The following is a 20,740-nucleotide window of genomic DNA, read 5'->3' as shown; positions in this document are numbered from 1 at the left end:
AGCCCTTCCAGCCCCCCTTATCCTTCATTGCCATTTTCTCCTATCATTCCTTCATAAAAACCTCCAATAACATCCTAACCTCGTTCCTAACAGCCTTAGCTGGAAGGGGACGAGGAGGCGGCTGCAAAGCGCTCCTCTCTGCTACTGGAAGCCCCTTCGTATCTGGGGAGTCCCTGCCTTTTCCGAGGGCCTATGCCTGTCTCTTGAGGGCTGTGGCCATCCGCTTCTGCCACCCTTCACCGTTTGAGCGGCTGACTTTGATAAGAACGATCTGAAATGAAGTTGTGTTTGAGGTGAGATGAGACTGGACAGCTGACGTTGCCATCAGACCTTGTCTTAGGTTTCATCTCCAACGTTGACCAAAGCCTTTGACTGCACTTGATTCCCAGTTCTCGCTCCATCCCTCTCCATGAAATGGCATTGGGAAGTCCAGCATTCAGATATTGTGTTAAAGCTCCCTTTGGAGACTGGCCTGGCTGCCAGTCCCGGCCTGCTGCTTATTGGTTCTGAGGCACAGTATATTGTTGGCAGCCCCAACCCCCTACCACTCACTCTGATACCGCTGTCCATGATCACTAAAGCACACGCTAACTGGAAGTGTCTGTTGCACAGTTTATGGCCGGAATGTCTTAATTTTTCATGACTGGGATTTCAGTGTGTGTAGATCTGTGTATGGTTGTATTTCTTTTAGACATGTAATGGATATTCTTGGTAAGAAGTGAAAAAACATTAAGAAGATTAGGAGCTAGGCATTATTGTTAACAGGTTTCCAAGTCAAGAAATCAGCCATGCTCCAGGTGGTTTTAGTAGCTAAGGATATAAAATGGAAATTAGATTAAAAGACGGGTATTCAAAATGAGGCTTGAGAAGTGAACTCTTGTTCGTATATAGGAAGAAGAGGGGTAAGTGGGTAAGTTCAGTTGACCATCACCTGACAGTAAGATACAGAACTGAGATGTATTGGTGGTGGTGGATTTACCAGAATAACACAGATGGGCCTTTTATGTCTTTCTTTCTTTTTCCCCTGTGGAACAGTATAATAATTGTTTTTGTGGACAATCTCACTTGAAATTTTTTTCTCTGCCCCAATATGAGAAATATTCCAAATTCTTGATGTGTTTCCAGCCCTAGTAGGCTAGTCATTTCCGGGATGCTGTTGAGCCTGACAGGTCTGGCCTCAATTAGGCAATGGCTTACATGGCATGAAAGAGGACATTAGTCAAACTGATTTACAGCTTCAAGCTTCAGAAGTGTTTCTTAAGTTTGAGGTTGTGAATACTAGTGATGTACCTGGCATTGAGAAATTCTAAAGTTAAACTTGTATTCAGCTCTAGCCTGCTTAATCTCCTATCAAACTAAGATTATACGTTTGTAAATACAAATGAAGTTAATTGCATTTTAAACTGATCTGACTGGAAGGGTTTTGTTTAATTTCTTATACAGTGTCTGCCTGTTGAATTTTAAAACACATATATTTGAAGAGATAGCAAAATATTTGTTAAGAGCTTATTTGTAACTATTGGAATGAATTTATGTTTTTTTTTGAGACGAGTCTTGCTCTGTTGCCCAGGCTGGACTGCAGTGGCACGATCTCGGCTCACTGCAAGCTCCGCCTCCCGGGTTCACGCCATTTTCCTGCCTCAGCCTCTCCAGCAGCTGGGACTACAGGCGCCCGCCACCACACCCGGCTAATTTTTTTGTATTTTTAGTAGAGACAGGGTTTCACCGTGTTAGCAAGGATGGTCTGGATCTCCTGACCTTGTGATCCGCCCGCCTCGGATCACAAGGTGCTGGGATTACAGGCTTGAGCCACCGCGCCTGGCCGGCATGAATTTATGTTTTACCAGTTTGCTTTAGAGGAAAATTAAAGCAAAAGAGAGCAGCAAGTTGATAAAATTGTATTTCTAAATGTAAACCAGAAGCCCCCTTCTTTAAGCATGGCACTGTTTAGTAAATGTCAGACTTTAATATAGAGTTTAAGATTACAGAAAGAGTTTATGAAGCTTTTTTTTTTTTTCGAGACAGAGTCTCGCTCTGTTGCCCAGGCTGGAGTGCAGTGGCGTGATTTTGGCTCACTGCAACCTCCGCCTCCTGGGTTCAAGCCATTCTCCTGCCTCAGCCTCCTGAGTAGCTGGGACTACAGGCGCATGCCACCACGCCTGGCTTATTTTTTGTATTTTTAGTAGAGATGGGGTTTCATCATGTTGGCCAGGATGGTCTCAAACTCTCAACCACAGATGATCCGCCAGCCTCAGCCTCGCAAAGTGCTGGGATTACAGGCGTGAGCCACTGCGCCTGGCCCCAGAATATTTTGATAGAGCTAAAAATGGCTTGGAACCTCTTTTGGGCACTTGAATAATATAAATAGTTGCTAAAACCTGCATTCATTGGTTTCATCTACTTGCTTATGTTGTATAAAATGAATGGGGGAAAGGGTAGATAGGATTTGACAAACACACATTAGTCCAGTGTGTGCAAAACAAGCTTGACATAACTACAGAAATACTTGTCTCCTTGGCTTTACTTAAAATTATTGAATGCTAAATAATGCCTAGATGTGATTAGGTGGTATTTAAAAAAATAGGCATATATTACCACATACAAACATGGAATTGCAGGCAGTTTATCTTGCAAAGCGGGGCCTTGGAAACAAAGTGTTATGTTAATGACAGATAACACTTACTGGGCCTGAGTGGAAGGGCAGTCTAGTGACTTCAGTTACATTTTAGAAGCACCTAGAAATTAGGAAGATTGGTTTTTGCGCACTATTTTAGCTAGACTGTCTGTCAGTTGTCTAAACCTTAACGTTTTCTAAAAGTGTACATTTAAACACTGTTAGGGAGATGTATTACTGGTAGCTTTTATTTTTTGGCTTGAATCTCTTTCTTAAATATCTTGAGTAAAACACAAGGAAAGCCTTGACTCTTGTTTATATTGCGTGTGTTTTCTGAGGAAGTACACTTGTACTTCATGGATACTGGAAATTTGAGCAGCACGTTCTTCATCTCTTTATTTCACCTCGTTGTTGCATCTAAGTTTGTGGCTTGTGTATTCTTAAAAATGTATTTTAAATGCTTGGAACACAGCATTCAAAAACCGTTCGGTGAAAGATGAGTTGCATTTTAGATCCTTTTAGAACTCTAAGACATCTTAAAAATCTTTACCAGTTTTTTAATTCTTCTGTCTTATCTGCTCCTCTGTCCTTCCTTTCATCTTTCTGGAAACAGGATTATAAGGCGATTGTGTGTGTGTGTGTGTGTGTGTAAGAATCGGCTGAATTAAAATGATTCTTAACTTTTAAATTGCAGTAATAAAATACAGTGGGTGAATTTCTTCTAATCCCTTTCTTTAAAATCTGGCATTTATATTGCTGTTAGTAGCTGAGTGATGAACTATAGTGTGTCAAAAAGTTATGTTATGGATTCATATTTTAAAATGTCCTTTTGCTCATTAATTCAGCAGATTTTTACTAAAGGCTGGGTATGAATTAGGCACTAAGGAAATGGATAACCAAGACCCCTCTCTCTAGGATCATATAGCTTGGGTCAGTGATCTCCACTAAGTGTGTATAGACAATCCCCGACTTACAATTTAACTTTACGATGGTGCAGAAGCTATACGCGTTCAGTAGAAATCATATTTCAGTAAAGTATTAATATTTAGTATTAATAACCGTATTTCAGTACACTAATAAATTACATGAGATTTTCAACGCATTACTGTGTTATTTTGTCCAACAGTATGCTAATGTAAATGTTCTAAGCATGTTTAAGGTAGGCTAAGTTATGTTCAGTAAATTTGGTGTATTAAATACATTTTTGACTTAATGATATTTTCAACTTATGATGAGTTTATTGAGAGGTAATCTCATTGTAAGTTGTATCAAAGAATGTATTCATAGAGGATCAAAGTTGTTGTATCAAAGAAAGAATTCATAGAGGATGCGAATAAAATACTAGAAATTCTGTTTATAGTTCTAACTTGTGTATGTTTAATAATGCATATAATATGTTCAAAAGTAGTATATATGCATATCATTTATAAATGATTAGCTTATGGTATATTAAGTGCTGCAGTGCTATAAGAGAAAGTGCTACGGAAATACAGAGTGTGTCTCTGATGGCCTAGAAGTGCCGCTAGCACTGTGCTCATTTTATAGTATATGCTCAATAATTGAGTGTTAAAGGATTTAATTTCCTAGTCACTTATAGGTAGTTGTGTTTGCTAGTGGAATAATTAAGCATGTAACAGTTGATAATTCAGTACTTTTCATTTTGCTTATCCACCAAATCTAAGATGCCTTAAAACACTGACTCCCAACTAAGATTTTGTTCACCAATTTCTCAGTATTAATCTTAAAATTTCATTAGATTTATACTATCTATGATGTGATGTTAGCTCGTTTAGCATAATGTATCATTCTATACACGGAAATTGAATTTCACAGTCAGTACCTTCTGGGATGCAGTATTTATCTCCCTTATTAAAGCACTTATTTGCCTTCCTATGAATTTTTAAAATTCACCAGCGAACTTTCTAGCATTAGTTTGGAATTGTTGGTTTCGGTTAAGCCTTTTAAAAGTACACCTAGCCAGATCTTACTATTTGTGAAGGAGAAAAATGGGGCAGTTTTTAAGTAGTCTGCTTATATGTAGTCACCTGAGTGGTTACAAAGGTGCTGTTTTCACTAATCTCACTGTTTCACTAATTTCACTGTTTTCACCTCACTAATCTTTAGTTCATAAGTTTGGTGTGTCACTGACAAAGAGGAGATAAATATATTGATAAACTCTGGATTTTGGGGGATGAGCAAAATGAGGTGACATCACTTGCTGGTTAGTGAGCTCCCCATTTACCAAACTGGACAGCTCTTGTTTGTTTTTCCTTGTTCATTGTCTCTCTTTGTGCTTAGTGAGACTTTACAGTGACAGCACTCAGGGTTGCCTTCCAGAAAGATGTGTAAGGAAGTTAGAGTTGGGATTGTGATGCACAACCCATAGCCAGATATTTTCTCAGGATGAGAAAAGGAAGATTTTTGGCACTAGATTATATGCTTGGATCACTGGAAAAGTTAGAGAAGTGATTATTATTTTTGTTGTCACTAGAGAAAAATCTGTTTTTGCAGCACCAGAGTAATGCTGAGAGTTTGAATTAGAAGCTTTAATGTTAAACAGCTGCAGTGGTGGAGGGATTTTTTTTTTTTTTTTTTTAAATTTATGAACTAAAAATGAGTAGTTGGATAGTGTACTGAGAAGATTAAGGTGGGACTGACAGTTCTTTTTATACTGTATCCAGGAAGCATGGCTTCTCCTTTCAGAGCTTGTTTATGCTTCTGCTTTTGCTTTTTGGGCCTCATGACATATTTGTGTTTAAGTTGAGCAGTTTAATGTCTTTCTGCATTCCAATAAGTCCTCTCATTTAATAATAAAGAACTCTTGGAAGTTAGAGGTATGTAGTTAATTATTGGCACAAAAGCCTGATAAAAACTAGCTTTTCAAGTGTTTCCTTTATTGTTCTTTCCATTTGTTTCTTTTGTGTTGTGTGTGTGTGTTATGCAGCAATAGAATAGAATTTTCTTTTATAGTCTATTCAAAGATGACCAGAATTCAAGACCTTCCCTTAACACCCTTCTTTATTAGGGACTTAGTATTCATTAACATAAGGCTCTTTTTAATTTGTTTTTATTTTATTTCTTTTTTTTTTTTGAGACAGAGTCGCTATTGCTCAGGCTGGAGTGCGAGTGGCACGATCTTGGCTCACTGCAACCTCCGCCTCCTGGGTTCAAGCTATTCTCACGCGTCAGCCTTCTGAGTAGCTGGGATTACAGGCACCCACCACCACGCCCAGCTCATTTTTGTATTTTTAGTAGAGACAGGGTTTTACTATGTTGGCCAGGCTGGTCTGGAAGTCTTGACCTCAAGTTATCCACCTACATTGGCCTCCCAAAGTGCTGAGATTATAGGCGTGAGCCACTGTTCCTGGCCTATTTATTTATTTTTGAGACAGAGTCTTGCTCTGTCACCCAGGTTGGAGTGTAGTGGCGCAATCTTGGCTCACTGCAACCTCCGCCTCCTGGTTCAAGCGATTCTCTTGCCTCGGACTCCAAAGTAGCTGGGACCACAGGCGTGTGCCACCACACTGTCACGCGCATCCATGTGAAGAGACCACCAAACAGACTTTGTGTGAGCAATGAAGCTTTTTAATCACCTGGGTGCAGGCGGGCTGAGTCCAAAAAGAAAGTCAGCGAAGGGAGATAGGGGTGGGGCTGTTTTATAGGATTTGGGTGGGTAGTGGAAAATACAGTCAAAGGGGATTTTTCTCTTGCAGGCAGGGGCGGGGGTCACAAGGTGCTCAGTGGGGGAGCTTCTGAGCCAGGAGAAGGAATTTCACAAGGTTAATCGCTCAGTTAAGGTGGGACAGGAATAAATCACAATGGTGGAATGTCATCGGTTAAGGCAGGAACCGGCCATTTTCACTTCTTTTGTGATTCTTCAGTTGCTTCAGGCCATCTGAATGTATTTGTGCAGGTCACAGGGGATATGATGGCTTAGTTTGGGCTCAGAGGCCTGACAACACCTGGCTAATTTTTGTATTTTATAGTAGAGATGGGGTTTCGCCATGTTATCCAGGCTGGTGTTGAACTCCTGGCCTTAAATGATCCACCCGCCTCCACCTCCCAAAATGCTGGAATTACAGGCGTGAGCCACTGCGCCCAGCCAGGCTCTATTTTAGGGAATTTTTTTTTTTTTTGAGACGGAGTTTTGCTCTCGTTGCCCAGGCTGGAGTAATGGCGCAGTGTCGGCTCACTGCAACCTCCACCTCTTGGATTCAAGCAATTCTCCTGCCTCAGCCCTCCAAGTAGCTGGGATTACAGGCACGGTGCCACCATGCCCGACTAATTTTGTATTTTTAGTAGAGACGGGGTTTCTTCATGTTGGTCAGGCTGTTCTCCAACTCCCGACCTCAGGTGATCCACCCACCTCGGCCTCCCAAAGTGCTGGGATTACAAGCATGAGCCGCTGCGCCTGGCCTAGGGCGGCGCTCCTCACTATCTTGTGAATAAGATTCAGGAAAACTGATGTTTTGAAACCTTGCCTATAACATGTTTCTTGGGGTACTAGACACTGGACTGCATTAAAAGCAAAACTGTGCTAAAATGGGATTTTACAGAGGAAGTTCTCCAGTGTCTTTCTTTTCTGTAAAGAAGCTTGGTTGCCCCAGCATCTTATCCCTGTGGCAAATGCCTTTTAACATTTGCTATGGTTGCCTTTTGGTAATGACTTGTGAAAGGGTCTGGATAGGCCTCCACTAGCCTTTCCCATGACAGCAAATGGCATCACTATTGCAACGCAAGTACTAAACTGAAAAATCTAGACATATCCTCAGTTCCTCCCTTTCTCTCACTTTCTGACCATATCCCCTTATTTCCAGTTAGAATCTGTCACCAAGTTTTATTAGTTTGGTATTCAGTTTAGTCTGTTAGCTTCTGCTTAATTGCCTCCACTTTAGTCCCCACTGCCATCATCTTTTGCTCCAAGACACTGTGCAGTAGTTTCCCAGTTTCACACAGTCAGTGTATTTTTAAAATCCAAACCAGATCTTGTTATTCCTTTCTTTAAAGTCTATAATTAATTTTTAAAAATGTAGTCTTTATAGTGGTCTACAAGGCTGTAAATAATTTGGTTCCTGCTTAAAACTCCAACCTCAGTTGTAATAATTTACCCCTTGCCTCCTGTACACTAGCTACACTAGCCATCTTCTTGTTCTTGGAACTTATTCTGGCTTGCATCCTTTGCATTTGCTACTTCCTCTCATCCTGGAAAGACTATTTATGAATTTTTACATGTCTGGCTCATTCTCATATCTGATGCCCGCAGCTCAGATGGCCTCAAAGACGCCTTCCTTTATCACCTCATATGAAGTGGTATTTGTCTATCACTATTGTGCAATATTCTGAACAGTTTGTGTACAGCCTTTATCAAAATATGTAATTATCATGTTTAATGTCAGGTCTGTTGCTGAATCCCCAGTGTCAGGATAGGTGCAGTGCCTAATGTATTTTAAGTGCTCAGTAAATATTGGATGTCTGGATGAATGTATAAATGTATAAATGATGGAGAGAAGATGTGGAGAGCTTTCATGTTTGTCAGATCGGGGGGGTAAAAAATAAAGACAGGGATCGAGTTATACTATATGTATCCACCTCAAAATTTCTTTTCCTTTCAGCAGCTTTTAAAAAGTTTGTGCTTAAAGTTTTTTTTTTTTTTGGGGGACGATGTCTGTCTCTGTTCCCAGGCTGGAGTGCAGTGGTGCAACCTCCGAATCACTGCAACCTCTACCTCCTGGGTTCAGGCAATTCTCCTGCTTCAGCCTCCTGAGTAGCTAGGACTACAGGCACAAGCCACCACGCCCAGCTAATTTTTGTATTTTTAATAGAGGTGGGGTTTCAGCATGTTGGCCAGGTTGGTCTTCATTTCTTGACCTCGTGATCCACCCGCCTCGGCCTCCCAAAGTGTTGGGATTACAGGAGTGAACCACCGCGCCCGGCCTGTGCTTAAAGTTTTAAATGATAGTTAAAAATAAACAGTCCTAAATATAGTATGTAGTTTTGTCTGTTTAGTTCAAATACTTGAAGCTGATAAATAAATTCCTGAGAGATTAGTATGAGGTAAGTATTGTACTTATGAACACTTGAGAATGTCTTTTGGTTATATATAAAATTTAATAATTTTATTCCTGAAATAATGATTTTTATATGATGACCTTCATGTACTTTTCATTTATGATGACAAGTATTATCCTACTGCCATATATGAAGTTAGAGTTGGAAAGTTATTTGCTTAAAGTGTTATACAGAGTTATATAAAATTCAACACACAGAGCTCTCTCTTGGTTCTAAATAATCCAAGTGATTTTAAATTAAATTTTATGATTAACTTTTTTTCTTGGTCTAAGACTTTTTCTCTTATATTCCATGGCTAATGCTTCCCTCTCTCTTTTCTTAGTCTTTTGTTTTTTGTTTTTATTACAATGGTATATGCACATAGTTTAGAATCAGATGGGAATACAGGGCTTGTTATGAAAATGGTACTGTTAGCTGGGCATGGTGGTTCAGGTCTCCCGAATTGTGGGGACTACAGGTGTGCACCACCACACCTGGCTAATTTTTTAAAATTTTGCAGAGACGAAGCCTCACTATGTTGCTGGTCTCAAACTCCTGGCCTCAAGCCTCAGCCTCCCAAAGCATTGGGATCATAGGCATGAGCCACTGTGCTGGCTGGCTGAGGCCTCTGAGAGAACTTGACATCTGGGCTTAGTTTTGACAGATAAGGATCTGGCAAGGCAGGTAGTTTGAGGGGAAAGATACATGACAGTTTGTTGGTGAGCTTATTTCACTATGCCAGCCTCTGGAAATAGAAATCATACACTGGCCCTAATTTCAAGACACTAAATCTTGTCAGGGTTTTGCTTCACAGAGAAGATGCATAAAATTTGGTCTTAAAAATGAGTTCACCATGCACACATACACACAAAAAAAGTAAATACTGCATTACTCTATATATGAGGTTCCAAAATAAGTAAAACTAATTTATGGTGACAGAATAGTGGTGACCTCTGAGGGTCGGTATCAACTGGGAGAGAACAGGAGAGAGCCTATTGGGGTGCTGGAAATGTTCTTTATCTTAATTTTGCAGGATAATTCCTTGGATGCATCCCTAAAAATTCAGTCAAGCTATATAGTAAGATTTGTGCAGTTTATGTAAGTAATAGGAGAGATAAGAGGGGGAACCTGTGGAGAAGCAGAACATTTCAAGATCTAGAAAGCAACATTTGCAAGGGTACACAGTGTTCAGACAGGGACCAAATCATAGAAACTACTAGGGCTTGCCATGCTGAAACGACTGACTTCAAACCATAGGGCATACGTACCTTCCACTGAAGAAGAGCACCTGAGTAAAATGACTAGAGGTGCATTTCAAAGATTATTCTATTGGAAATATAAAGAATGAATTGGAGGAGTAGGAGGCAAATAGTCCAAGGGACAGATAAAGACCTTTCTTTTTTTTTTTTTTTTTTTTTTTTTTTTTTTTGGAGACAGGGTCTCCCTCTGTCACCCTAGCTGTAGTGCAGTTGTGTGATCATGGCTCACTGCAGCCTCTACTTCCTGCGCTCATGCAATCCTTCCATCTCAGCCTCCCAAGTATCTGGGACTCCAGATGTGCAGACCACACCTGGCTAATTTTTTTATTTTGTTGTAGTGATGGGAATCTCACTGTTGTTTCCCAGGCTGGTCTTGAACTCCTGAACTCAGGCAATCTTCTGGCCTTGACCTCTCAAAGTGCTGGGATTACAGGTGTGGGCTACAGTGCCTGGCCTTATTAAAATGTTGACATAATAAATGGGACTACCTAGTGCTGTGCTTTCTCCTTAAAGGAGAAAGCTGACAGAATACAACTAGCAGTAATAATCTGGTAAATTGTGCTTTCTACAGAGTAAATTTTATTTGTCTCATGACATTTATGCAAATATTCAAATGTTTCAGGAATGTAAACATTTAAAATTTGGGTTATAAATAATGCCTCCTGGCTCTAAAATTATCTGAATTCATGAAGCAATCAGTAGCAAATATGAAGGAAAAATGAAACACAGCCTTATATGCAAGGACAAGCACAAATTTCTAATTTGTGTTATAATTTGGGTGCCCACCTGGTTTTGAAGGTGAGCCTTGGTTTGACTGGTTCTGAGACATTTCTCTCAAATAGCAAATGAGTAGTGGGTATGAATAGGGTACACTGGAAAGTCATGTCAAAACTCCATGCAATTTTTGGAGCATTTTTTCTCCCATGTAATTTATATAATTTGACATGTGTATTCCTATGTAAAATATTTAACCTCTTCTCTACAATAAGCATTAAGTGGGCTAATTAGTATGCTCTTCTTACTTCATATTTCTGTGATTTCTCTTATCTGGAATGACTTTTTTATGCCATCCAGGCTCGAGTGCAGTGGCACATTCACTGCTCACTGCAGCCTCAACTCCCCAGGGTCAAGCCATCCTCCTATTTCAGCTTCCGTAGCAGCTGGGACTACAGGTGTGCACCACTATGCCCGGCTAATTTTTGTGTTTTTTGTAAAGACGGGGTTTTGCTATGTTGCCCAGGCTGGTCTTGAACTCCTGAGCTCAAGAGATCCACCCACCGCAACCTCCCAAAGTGTTGGGATTACAGGCATGAGCCACTGCACCCAGCTTTTTTTCTAATTTATTTTTATTCTAAGATCAGATGAGATCGGCATGTTCAGGTTGGTATGGCCATAGACTGCTTTTATCTATTCTAATAATTTTGTATTGTACAATGTGTTGGAAAGGCAAGATGAAGTTAGATTATGAAGGGTTCATTCCCATTCAGTTCTGTCTATCCTTCTGGACTTTGCCTAAATCTTACCTTCTTTGGAGCTTTCCTGAACTTACTTATCTCCTTTGAATTCTTACATTTGGATCCTTTGTATTTGAGTATTTTTACGTATATATGTACATAAATAAAACATGTTTTATGTGTATTAATTTACTCTCCCAACTAGATTGAAAGCTGCTTGAAGAGTAACCTTTTTTTAAAACCACATTGGACTGTTTTAAGCACAAATAGGTATTTAGCATATGCTTGAAGATTGAGAGAACCATATGGTTACAGTCATTGGTGTGTCTGTATGATTGTGATATGTTGCTATTTAAAAATCAATAGTTATTTCTTATTTAGTTTTCTGTTAAGCCATAACCTTTTGCTCTCATTTATATGTCTTCTGAATGTTAAGTAACGTGGCTCATATTTCAAACTCCCAGTTTGGAAGTTTATAGCAATGTGACTGAAGTTTATAATTACAGGTCTCAGAGAACTGCACTACACAGCAGTTTTCTATGTGTTAGAATAATTTATTAGAAGACAGACAATTGTAGGTTACACTGTAATTTAGAAGACTTTTGCGCATCTCATGTATTTGTGTCAGTTTGAGAATTTGAAAATGCCTCCAAAATGTCTGTTGTTCACTAGTGCCTCTTGTGATCCTGGCAGGGATAAGCTAAACTTTTGAAAGGGTAGACTTTTTCTGTTTATCTTAGTATCCTGAGTCCCTAAATCTGGAATGTAGTAGATGTTTGTGCATTTCCCTATGTCAGTGAAGTCAAAATACTACAGGTGGATTTTTCAGCTTTTCAAAGTTTTCACATTTACTAAGTCCTTCACAGTTATCTCCTACTAGTTAAAAAACTATTTGCCTCAATTTATGCCAGTGCTACTTTGACATTTGCATTGCTGTAAAACCCTTACTAAAAGGTATATTTTTCTAGTATATAAATACATGTATGCAGCTTTTCTCATATCTTTGAGAAAGCAAAAAATTGTACTAAATTATGATTTCTGACTGTAATAGGATTATGGCTTAGTCATGATCAGTATTATATTTTCAACTATGTCGTACTAGGATTATTGTAAAAGATTTTCAAAATAGTTCATGTGAATTTTTGTCTGATCTTCACAAACTCAGGTATGTACATAGCTCTCCCCCACCTTCTCATGGCTTTGCCAATTTATTTTATTTTTATTGTGGTTTTATATATATATGTAACATACCATTTACCATTTGAACTATTTTAAAAAGTGTACAATTAGTGGCATGAAGTACATTCACAATATTGTATAACCATCACCACTATCCATTTCCAGAACTTGTTCATCATCCCAAACAGAAATTCTGTATCCGTTTTTTTCTCAGCCCCTGGTAACCTCTATTCTACTTTCTGTTTTTATGAATTTGCCTATTCTAGACACTTCATGTAAATAGAATCATACGATATTTGACCTTTCTTATTTTACTTAGGATAATGTTTTCAAGGTTGATCCATGTTGTAGTACATAGCAGAATTTAATTTCTTTTTTTGGCTGAATAATTTGTATATACTACATATTGTTTGTACATCCATCTGTTGATGGGACGTATTTGGGTTGTTTCCACCTTTTGGCTATTATGAATAATATTGCTGTGAACATTGGTGTACAAATATCTATCTGTTTGAGTCCTGCTTTCACTTCTTTTGGATATCAACCTAGGAATGGAATTGCTGGGTCATATGTTAATTCTATATTTAACCTTTTGAGGACAGCTAAACTGGTTTCCACAGCTTCTGTACTGTTTTATATTTCCACCAGCAATACACAAGTGCTCCTTCCATTTTCTCCATATCTACCCAATACTTGTTATTTTCTGTTTTCTTTCAATTAATAACCATCCTAATGGGTGTGACATAATATTGTCATTTTGATTTTTAGTTTCCTAATGGCTAGTGCTAATGAGCATTTTTTTATGTGCTATTGGTCATTTGTATGTCTTTTTTGGAGAAATGTCTATTCAATCCTTTGCCCATTTTTGAATTGAGATGTGTGCTTTTTTGTTGTTGTAGTTCTGTAGTTCTTTATACATTCTGGATATTATTCTCACATCAGATATATGATTTACAAATATTTTCTCCCAAATATTTCTGTGGGTTACAGATATATTAATATCTGTGGATTGTCTTTCATGGTCTTGATAGGATCTTTTAATGGCCAAAAGTTTTTAATTTTGATGAAATAATGTATGTAGTTTTGAACTTAAACAATGTTACAGATTGTGCAGAGGATATAACCATGAAATTCTGATAGAGTGGCCCCACAGCTGCAGAAAACCAGAGTAGAAAGAACCCTACTCTAAAACTCAAAAGACTTCCCTAGATAGAGTCCTTCGAAAATAATTTTCTAAATTATTCACACAGCCTGTGGATAAATTAAGAGGAAATGATATCTGTAACAGTGCCGCTTGTGATGAAAACACAGAAGAGTCAATTATATTGTCAAATCTTAGCTGGAATGGAAAATCAGGAGGATATTTATTAGCAAACATTAATAAAAGGTTGGCCTTTATTATTGTAAGCATGTACGCAGACAACAGCAGGTAGTCTCTACCATAAGAATGAGAAATGCCTCCTGTCTTTATGAATTCTGAAATTTAACCTTTCTTAACCCAATTGCTGTAAGGGCCTAGGGTTTATTTGTTATGTGTGTTATTGGAGTAGAGACTGTTCGAAGGTTAAGGGGGTATTTAGTGATGCAAGTGACATTTATATGTTTTAAAATCTTCTGCTTTTCTAGGCACTTTTTAAAATGAAATGCTATATTTTTAAACTTTTAAAAATTATTTTTATTATTTTTTGCAGAGATGAGGTCTTGCCATGTTGCCCAGGCTGGTCTCAAACTCTTGACCTCAAGAGATCCTCCTGCCTTGGCCTCCCAAAGTGCTAGGATTACAGGCGTGAACCACGTGCCTGGCCTAAACTTTTTAAAGACTATTTCTGGAGGCAGGTTCTCAAAAGATATCCTATCTTAATGGGCATATATAGAGAGAGAGAGTAGTAGGTGAGTTTAAGGGGGATTGTAAATATTGGCTAAAAGAGGTTTCTTTTAGGTATGTAACCCCTCAAATGTAGCCCTTTGGATATCAAAAGTTTATTATGGCAATGTTCTTTGTGCATTTTTATTCGATGTTGTCAGCCATTCATCTAATAACTCTTCAGAAGATTTTGTCTCTGGGCAGTGGCATTTTATAATTTCATATATGGAAGAAAACTTTTATTCGACTGATAGCTGATATGCCAATGTGTTAGTATGAAAAAATTTTCCCAATATTCTTACCAGGTGTGGTGGCTCAACCTGTAATCCCAGCACTTTGGGAGGTGGAGTCGGGTGGATCACTCGAAGTCAGGAGTTCAAGACCAGCCTGGCTAACATGGTAAAACCCTGTCTACTAAAAGTACAAAAATTAGTTGGGCGTGATGGCAGGCACCTGTAATCTCAGCTGCTTGGGAGGCTAAGGCAGGAGAATTGCTTGAATCCGGGAGGCGGAGGTTGCAATGAGCCAAGATTGCCTCACTGCACTCTAGCCTGAGCAACAGTGAGACTCTGTCTCAAAAAAAAAAGAAAAGGAAAAAAAGAAAATTTCCCAAAATTCAAATGTCGTTTACTGAGTGGCTTTGTTTGATTATTAATACGTTAATACTGTATTTAAAATTAATATTTATTTTTAAAAATCAGCTTCCTTAGGTTGAAGAAACATTAATGTTTAATATTAAGCTATTATTGTAGCTTAGTGTAGTTATAAGATACTGGAACTCATGGAAGGGGTTAGATTTTCTTCATCTTAGAAATTGTTACTTTTCATAAAATATATATTGTGCAATTATATATAAAATTATATAATAATTAGATATACAAATAAAAAATCGGATTATAGTTGGGCTCAGTGGCTCGCATTTGTAATCTCAGCTCCTTGGGAAGCTCGGACTGGAGGATTTCTTGAGTCCAGAAATTTGAGGCTGCAGTGAGCCATGATTGTGCCACTGCATTCCAGCCTGGGCGACAGGGGTGAGACCCCGTCTCTAAAAATAAAAACTAAAAAAAATTAGATTATAATTGGCAAAAGATTGAGTGACAGTGAAAATGCAATGAATATTTTGACTACTATTTTTTTATTACATACATAGGAAGATACGAATTTTTCTGTCTTTCCAAATTAGTTTAGAAATTAAAGATTTGGCTGGGTGTAGTGGCTCACCCCTGTAATCTGAGCACTTTGGGAGGCTGAGACGGGCAGATCACCTGAGGTTAAGAGTTGTGAGACCACCCTGGCCAACATGGTGAAACCTCGTCTCTACTAAAAATACAATAAAAATTAGCTGGGCATGGTGGCATGCACCTGTAGTCCCAGCTACTTGGGGAGACTGAGGCAGGAGAATCACTTGAACCCAGGAGGCGGAGGTTGCAGTGAGCCAAGATCGTGCCACTGCACTCCAGCCTGGGCGACAGAGCAAGACTCCGTCTCAAAAACAAACAAACAAACAACAACAAAACACCAGAAAAAGGAAAAATAGTGTTAAGAGATAATTTAGTATGTATTGTTTGTACACTTCATGGGTGTGCATATATGATGTGTTTGGTTTTATAGTGAAAATTCTAACATTCTGCTATATGGTTTATGGTGCATTGCAGACGTTCCTTTAAGCACTCAATGATAAAGATTAAAATTACTAAGATAGAGAGTAAATCTATATTATATGTAGTCATTTCTCAGTTTGCATAGTAGTATGGGACTGTAAAAATGACCATGCAAGCTGAGACTGTTCAAAGGGATCATAGTAATCAGTGGAAAAAATTACGATTGTTCTGTGTGACCTTTAAAAATTTTTGTCAAAACATTAAAAACTCTCACGGTTGGTTATAGATATATAGGGTAAGAAGAAGCGTGGTATCCACAGAGAAGGAGGGAGCTTCATAAAGACAAACAGGAATATCAACTACCAGCCACCAACAGTACTTTTGTAAAACTTATTTAAATATTACAAAAAACAATATAACAAGATTATTAAGAGATTGGAAGATAAAGGGAGAAAATTTCACTAATGATCTCATCACTAAACACAGCTAATTATTTGCTCTTACTCTTTTTTCAAATTAGTGTTTAGTATTTTTTAATCATAATGTACATAAAATTTCGTATCTTGCTTTTTCTGAGATGTCTGTTTCTGTCAATGTTATACATACCTATACACTCATGTGCTGCATGATGATGTTTTGGTTAACGATGGACTGCATGCACAACTGTGATCCCATAAGATAATAGTAGAGCTGAAAAATTCCTATTGCCTAGTGACATTGTAGCCATTTACTTGTTTTTGCTTTTTGCTTTTTTTATGTAGTCATTTACTATACTATACCTTTAACCATTATTTTAGAGTATACTCCTTCTATTTATTTAAATAAAAGTTGGCTGAACGTGGTGGCTCACACCTGTAATCCCAGCATTTTGGGAGGCCAAGGTGGGTGGGTTGCTTGAGCCCAGGAGTTTGAGACCAGCCTGGGCAACATGGTGAAAACCTGTCTCCACAAAAAATACAAAAATTAGGCACACGCCTGTGGTCCTAGCTACTCAGGAGGCTGAAGTGGGAGGATCACTTGAGCCTAGGAGGTTCAGGCTGGGGTGAGCCTTGATCATGCCGGTGCAGTCTTCCAGCCTGTGAGACAGAGTAAGACTCTGTCTCAAAAAAAAAACCAAAACTTAACTGTAACAGCCTTAGGCAAGTGCTTCAGGAGGTATTTCAGAAGAAGGCATTATTGTCATAGAAGATGACAGCTCCATGTGTGTTATTGCCCTGAAGACTTTCCAGTGGGACAATATGTGAAGGTGGAAGACAGTGATATTGATAATCTTGATGCTGTGTAGGCCTAGGCTAAGGTGTGTGTTTATGTCTTTTTTTTTTTTTTTTTTTTGGAGACAGAGTCTCACTCTGTCCCTGAGGCTAGAGTGCAGTGGCGTGATCTCTGCTCACTGCAACCTCCGTCTCGCTGGTTCAAGCGATTCTCCTGCCTCAGCTTCCCAAATAGCTGGGATTACAGGTGCATGCCACCACACCCAGCTAATTTTTGTATTTTTAGTAGAGATGGGGTTTTGCCATGTTGGCCAGGCTGGTCTTGAACTCCTGACCTCAGGTGATATGCCCACCTCGGCCTCCCAAAGTGTATGTCTTCATTTTTAGCAAGAAAGCTTAAAAAGGAAAATAAAACATGAATAGTAAAAACTTTTTAAATAAAGATAAAAAAATATTTTTGGACACTGTACAATGTGTTTTAAGGTAAGGGTTGTTATAAGAGCCAACAAGTTAAATTTAAAAGTTTATGAAGTAAAAAAGTTACAGTAAGCTGGCTGGGCATGCTGGCTCACGCTTGTAACCCAACACTATGGGAGGACGAGGCGGGTGGATCATTTGAGGCCAGGAGTTTGAGACCAGCCTGGCTAACATGGCGAAACCCTGTCTCTCCTAAATTATACAAAAATTAGCCGGTTGTGGTGGTGCACGCCTATAATCCTAGCTACTCAGGAGGCTGAGGCTGAGGCACGAGAATTGCTTGAACCCAGGAGGTGCAGGTTGCAGTGAGCCAAGATCGTGCCACTGCACTCTAGCCTGGGTGTCAAAGCAAGACTTGGTCTCAAAAAAAAAAAAAAAAATTACAGTAAGCTAAAATTAATTTATTATTGAAGAAAAAATTAGTAAATTTGGTGTAACCGAATTGCACAGTGTTTATAAAATCTACTGCAGTACTTCATGGTAATGTCCTAGGGCTAGGACTTCAACACTGACTCACCCCTAAGTCTCTCACTGACTCATCCAGAGCAACTTCTCATCCTGCAAGCTGTATTCATGGTAAGTGCCCTATATAGGTGTACCTTTTTAAAAAAAAAATTTTTAGTTTTGTCTCGAGACAGGGTCTTGTTCAGTCACCCAGGGTAGATTGAAGTGGCGTGATCATGGCTTACTGTAGCCTCGAGCTCCTGGGCTCAAGAGATTCTCTCCCACTTTAGCTTCTAGCTATCCTCCCACCTTAGCCTATAGAGTAGCTGGGACTACGGGTGCATGCCACCATACCTGGCTGATTTTTTGTTTTTTATGTTTTGTAGAGACCTCGCTATGTTAGCCAGGCTATTCTTGAACTCCTGGGCTCAAGTCTCCTGCCTTGGCCTCCCAAAGCTCTGAGATTACAGATGTGAGTCACCAAGCCCAGCCTAGGTGAACCATTTTTTTGTCTTTTTTTTTTTTCTTTAGACAGGGTCTCACTCTGTCACCCAGGCTGGAGTGGCATGATCATAGCTCACTGCAGCCTGGACCTCTTGGGCTCAAGGGCTCAAGTTATCCTTCTGACTCAATGTCTTTAGTAGCTTGGAGGCACATGCCACCAAGCCTGGCAAATTTTTTTAATTTTTTTTTTTAAATGTAGAGAACGGAATCTTACTATGTTACCCAGACTGGTCTCAAACCCCTGGCCTCAAGTAATTCTCCCACCTCAGTCTTCCAAAGTGCTGGGATTACAGGCATGAGCCACCATGCCTGGACATTTTTTATCTTTAAGACTATATTTTTACTATACCTTTTCTGTGTTTAGATATGTTTAGATACACAAATACTATGTTACAGTTGCCTCCAATATTCAGTACAGTAATATGCTGTGTAGGTTTGTAGCCTAGGAGTAATAGGCCATCCCATATAGCCTAGGTGTGTAGTAGTCTATACCATCTAAGTTTGTGTAAGCACGCTGATGTCTGCACAATGATGAAATCACCTAACGATGCATTCCCGTCATTTGTGATACATAACTGATGTTTAAAGTGTTAAATAGCTTGACCAGGATTTGTTAAATGACAACCAGCTCCCTAATTTTCTTTGGCATTTCCTTCTCTTAGAGGAGACAACTTTGTATTCTTTTAGTTGATCTTTGGTATTTGGTATTGATTTTTCAGTTTCAGCATTATCTGTTGACTTCCCACTTCTGAGCATGAGAATTTAGTTGTCTCTCCCTTCCTTCCACCTTAGCCACTTCCCCTTCCCCTCTCCCTGTTACTTCATCCTACCGCAATAGTTATGTGGTAATTTTAGTTAGATAACTGTTAAATGTTTACCTTATTGTGAGCATATGCATAGGATTCACAGCTGAAATTAGGTAGTAAGTTTTGATTACTTTTCTAGCACAATGTTTGTTTTCCTTGGAGCTAATGACTAATTTTATTTGTGTTTGCTTAGTATTCTAAGTATTTGTCACTAATTCAACCCTAAACACTGTCACTTGCCTAAGTCTCCTTTCAAGACTATGAGTTATTGGCAGTTTATTCTTCTAATGTCTCATGTGGCCTTTTTACTTACATGAAAGGAGCTTGCAGGACTGGTGCTTCATATTGTCAGTCTTTCATTTTAGCCATCGTGATTGTTGGAAAGTAGTATCTCAATGTGGATTAATCTGCATTTCCTTGACTAACTGATGTTGAACACCTTTTATATGTGCATGTTGGCCATTTATACATGTGTTTCATTTAATTTTTTTTTTTTTTTGAGACAGAATCTTGCTCTGTTGCCCAGGCTGGAGTGCAGTAGTGCAGTCTTGGATTATTGCAACCTCCACCTCCCGGGTTCAAGCGATTCTCCTGCCTCAGCTTCCTGGGTAGCTGGGATTATAGGCGTGTGCCACCGCACCTGGCTGATTTTTGTATTTTTAGTAGAGACGGAGTTTCACCACGTTGGCCAGGCTGGTCTTGAAATCCTGACCTCAGGTGATCCACCCGCCTTGGCCTCCCAAAGTGCTGGGATTATACATGTGAGCCACTGCACCCGGCCATTTAATTTTTTTAAATTTTTAGACACAGAGTCTTCCTCTGTCACTCAGGCCGAAGTGCAGTGGTGCTCACTGCAGCCTTGGAACTCTTGGGCTCAAGCAATCCTCCTGCCTCTGCCTCTGGAACAGCTAGCTGGGACTACGAGCTCACACCACCATACCCAGCTAATTGTTTTTAATTAATTAATTAATTATTATTATTTTTATTGTAGAGATGGGGGTCTCACTGTGTTGTCTAGGATAGTCTCAACCTCCTGGTCTCAAGCAGTCTTCCAGCCTTGGCCTCTCAAAGTGCTGGGATTATAGGCATGAGCCACCATGCCTCGCTACTTTTAATTTTTTTAGAGATGGGATCTTGCTATGTTGCTCAGGCTGCTCCCAAACTCCTGGCCTCAAGGGACACTCTTGCTTCAGCCTCCCAGTTGTTGGGATTACAAGCATTGAGCCACCATACCTTGCTGCTCAAAATGTATTTTTTTCTCTTCTCTCTTTTTTTTTTT

General features: G+C 39.2%; 1 protein-coding gene across 2 annotated transcripts in view; it reads left to right on the top strand.

Annotated features, from left to right (window-relative positions):
- Window positions 1–20,740, top strand: part of USP32 (ubiquitin specific peptidase 32) — a 212,039-nt gene that overhangs the window by 608 nt on the left and 190,691 nt on the right. The window lies entirely within an intron of this gene.

Source organism: Pongo abelii, chromosome 19 (assembly GCF_028885655.2).
Source record: "Pongo abelii isolate AG06213 chromosome 19, NHGRI_mPonAbe1-v2.0_pri, whole genome shotgun sequence".
Classification (NCBI taxonomy): Eukaryota; Metazoa; Chordata; class Mammalia; order Primates; family Hominidae; genus Pongo; species Pongo abelii.
The sequence above is the reverse complement of the archived record's forward strand: the minus strand, read 5'-3'. Positions and strand labels throughout refer to the sequence as shown.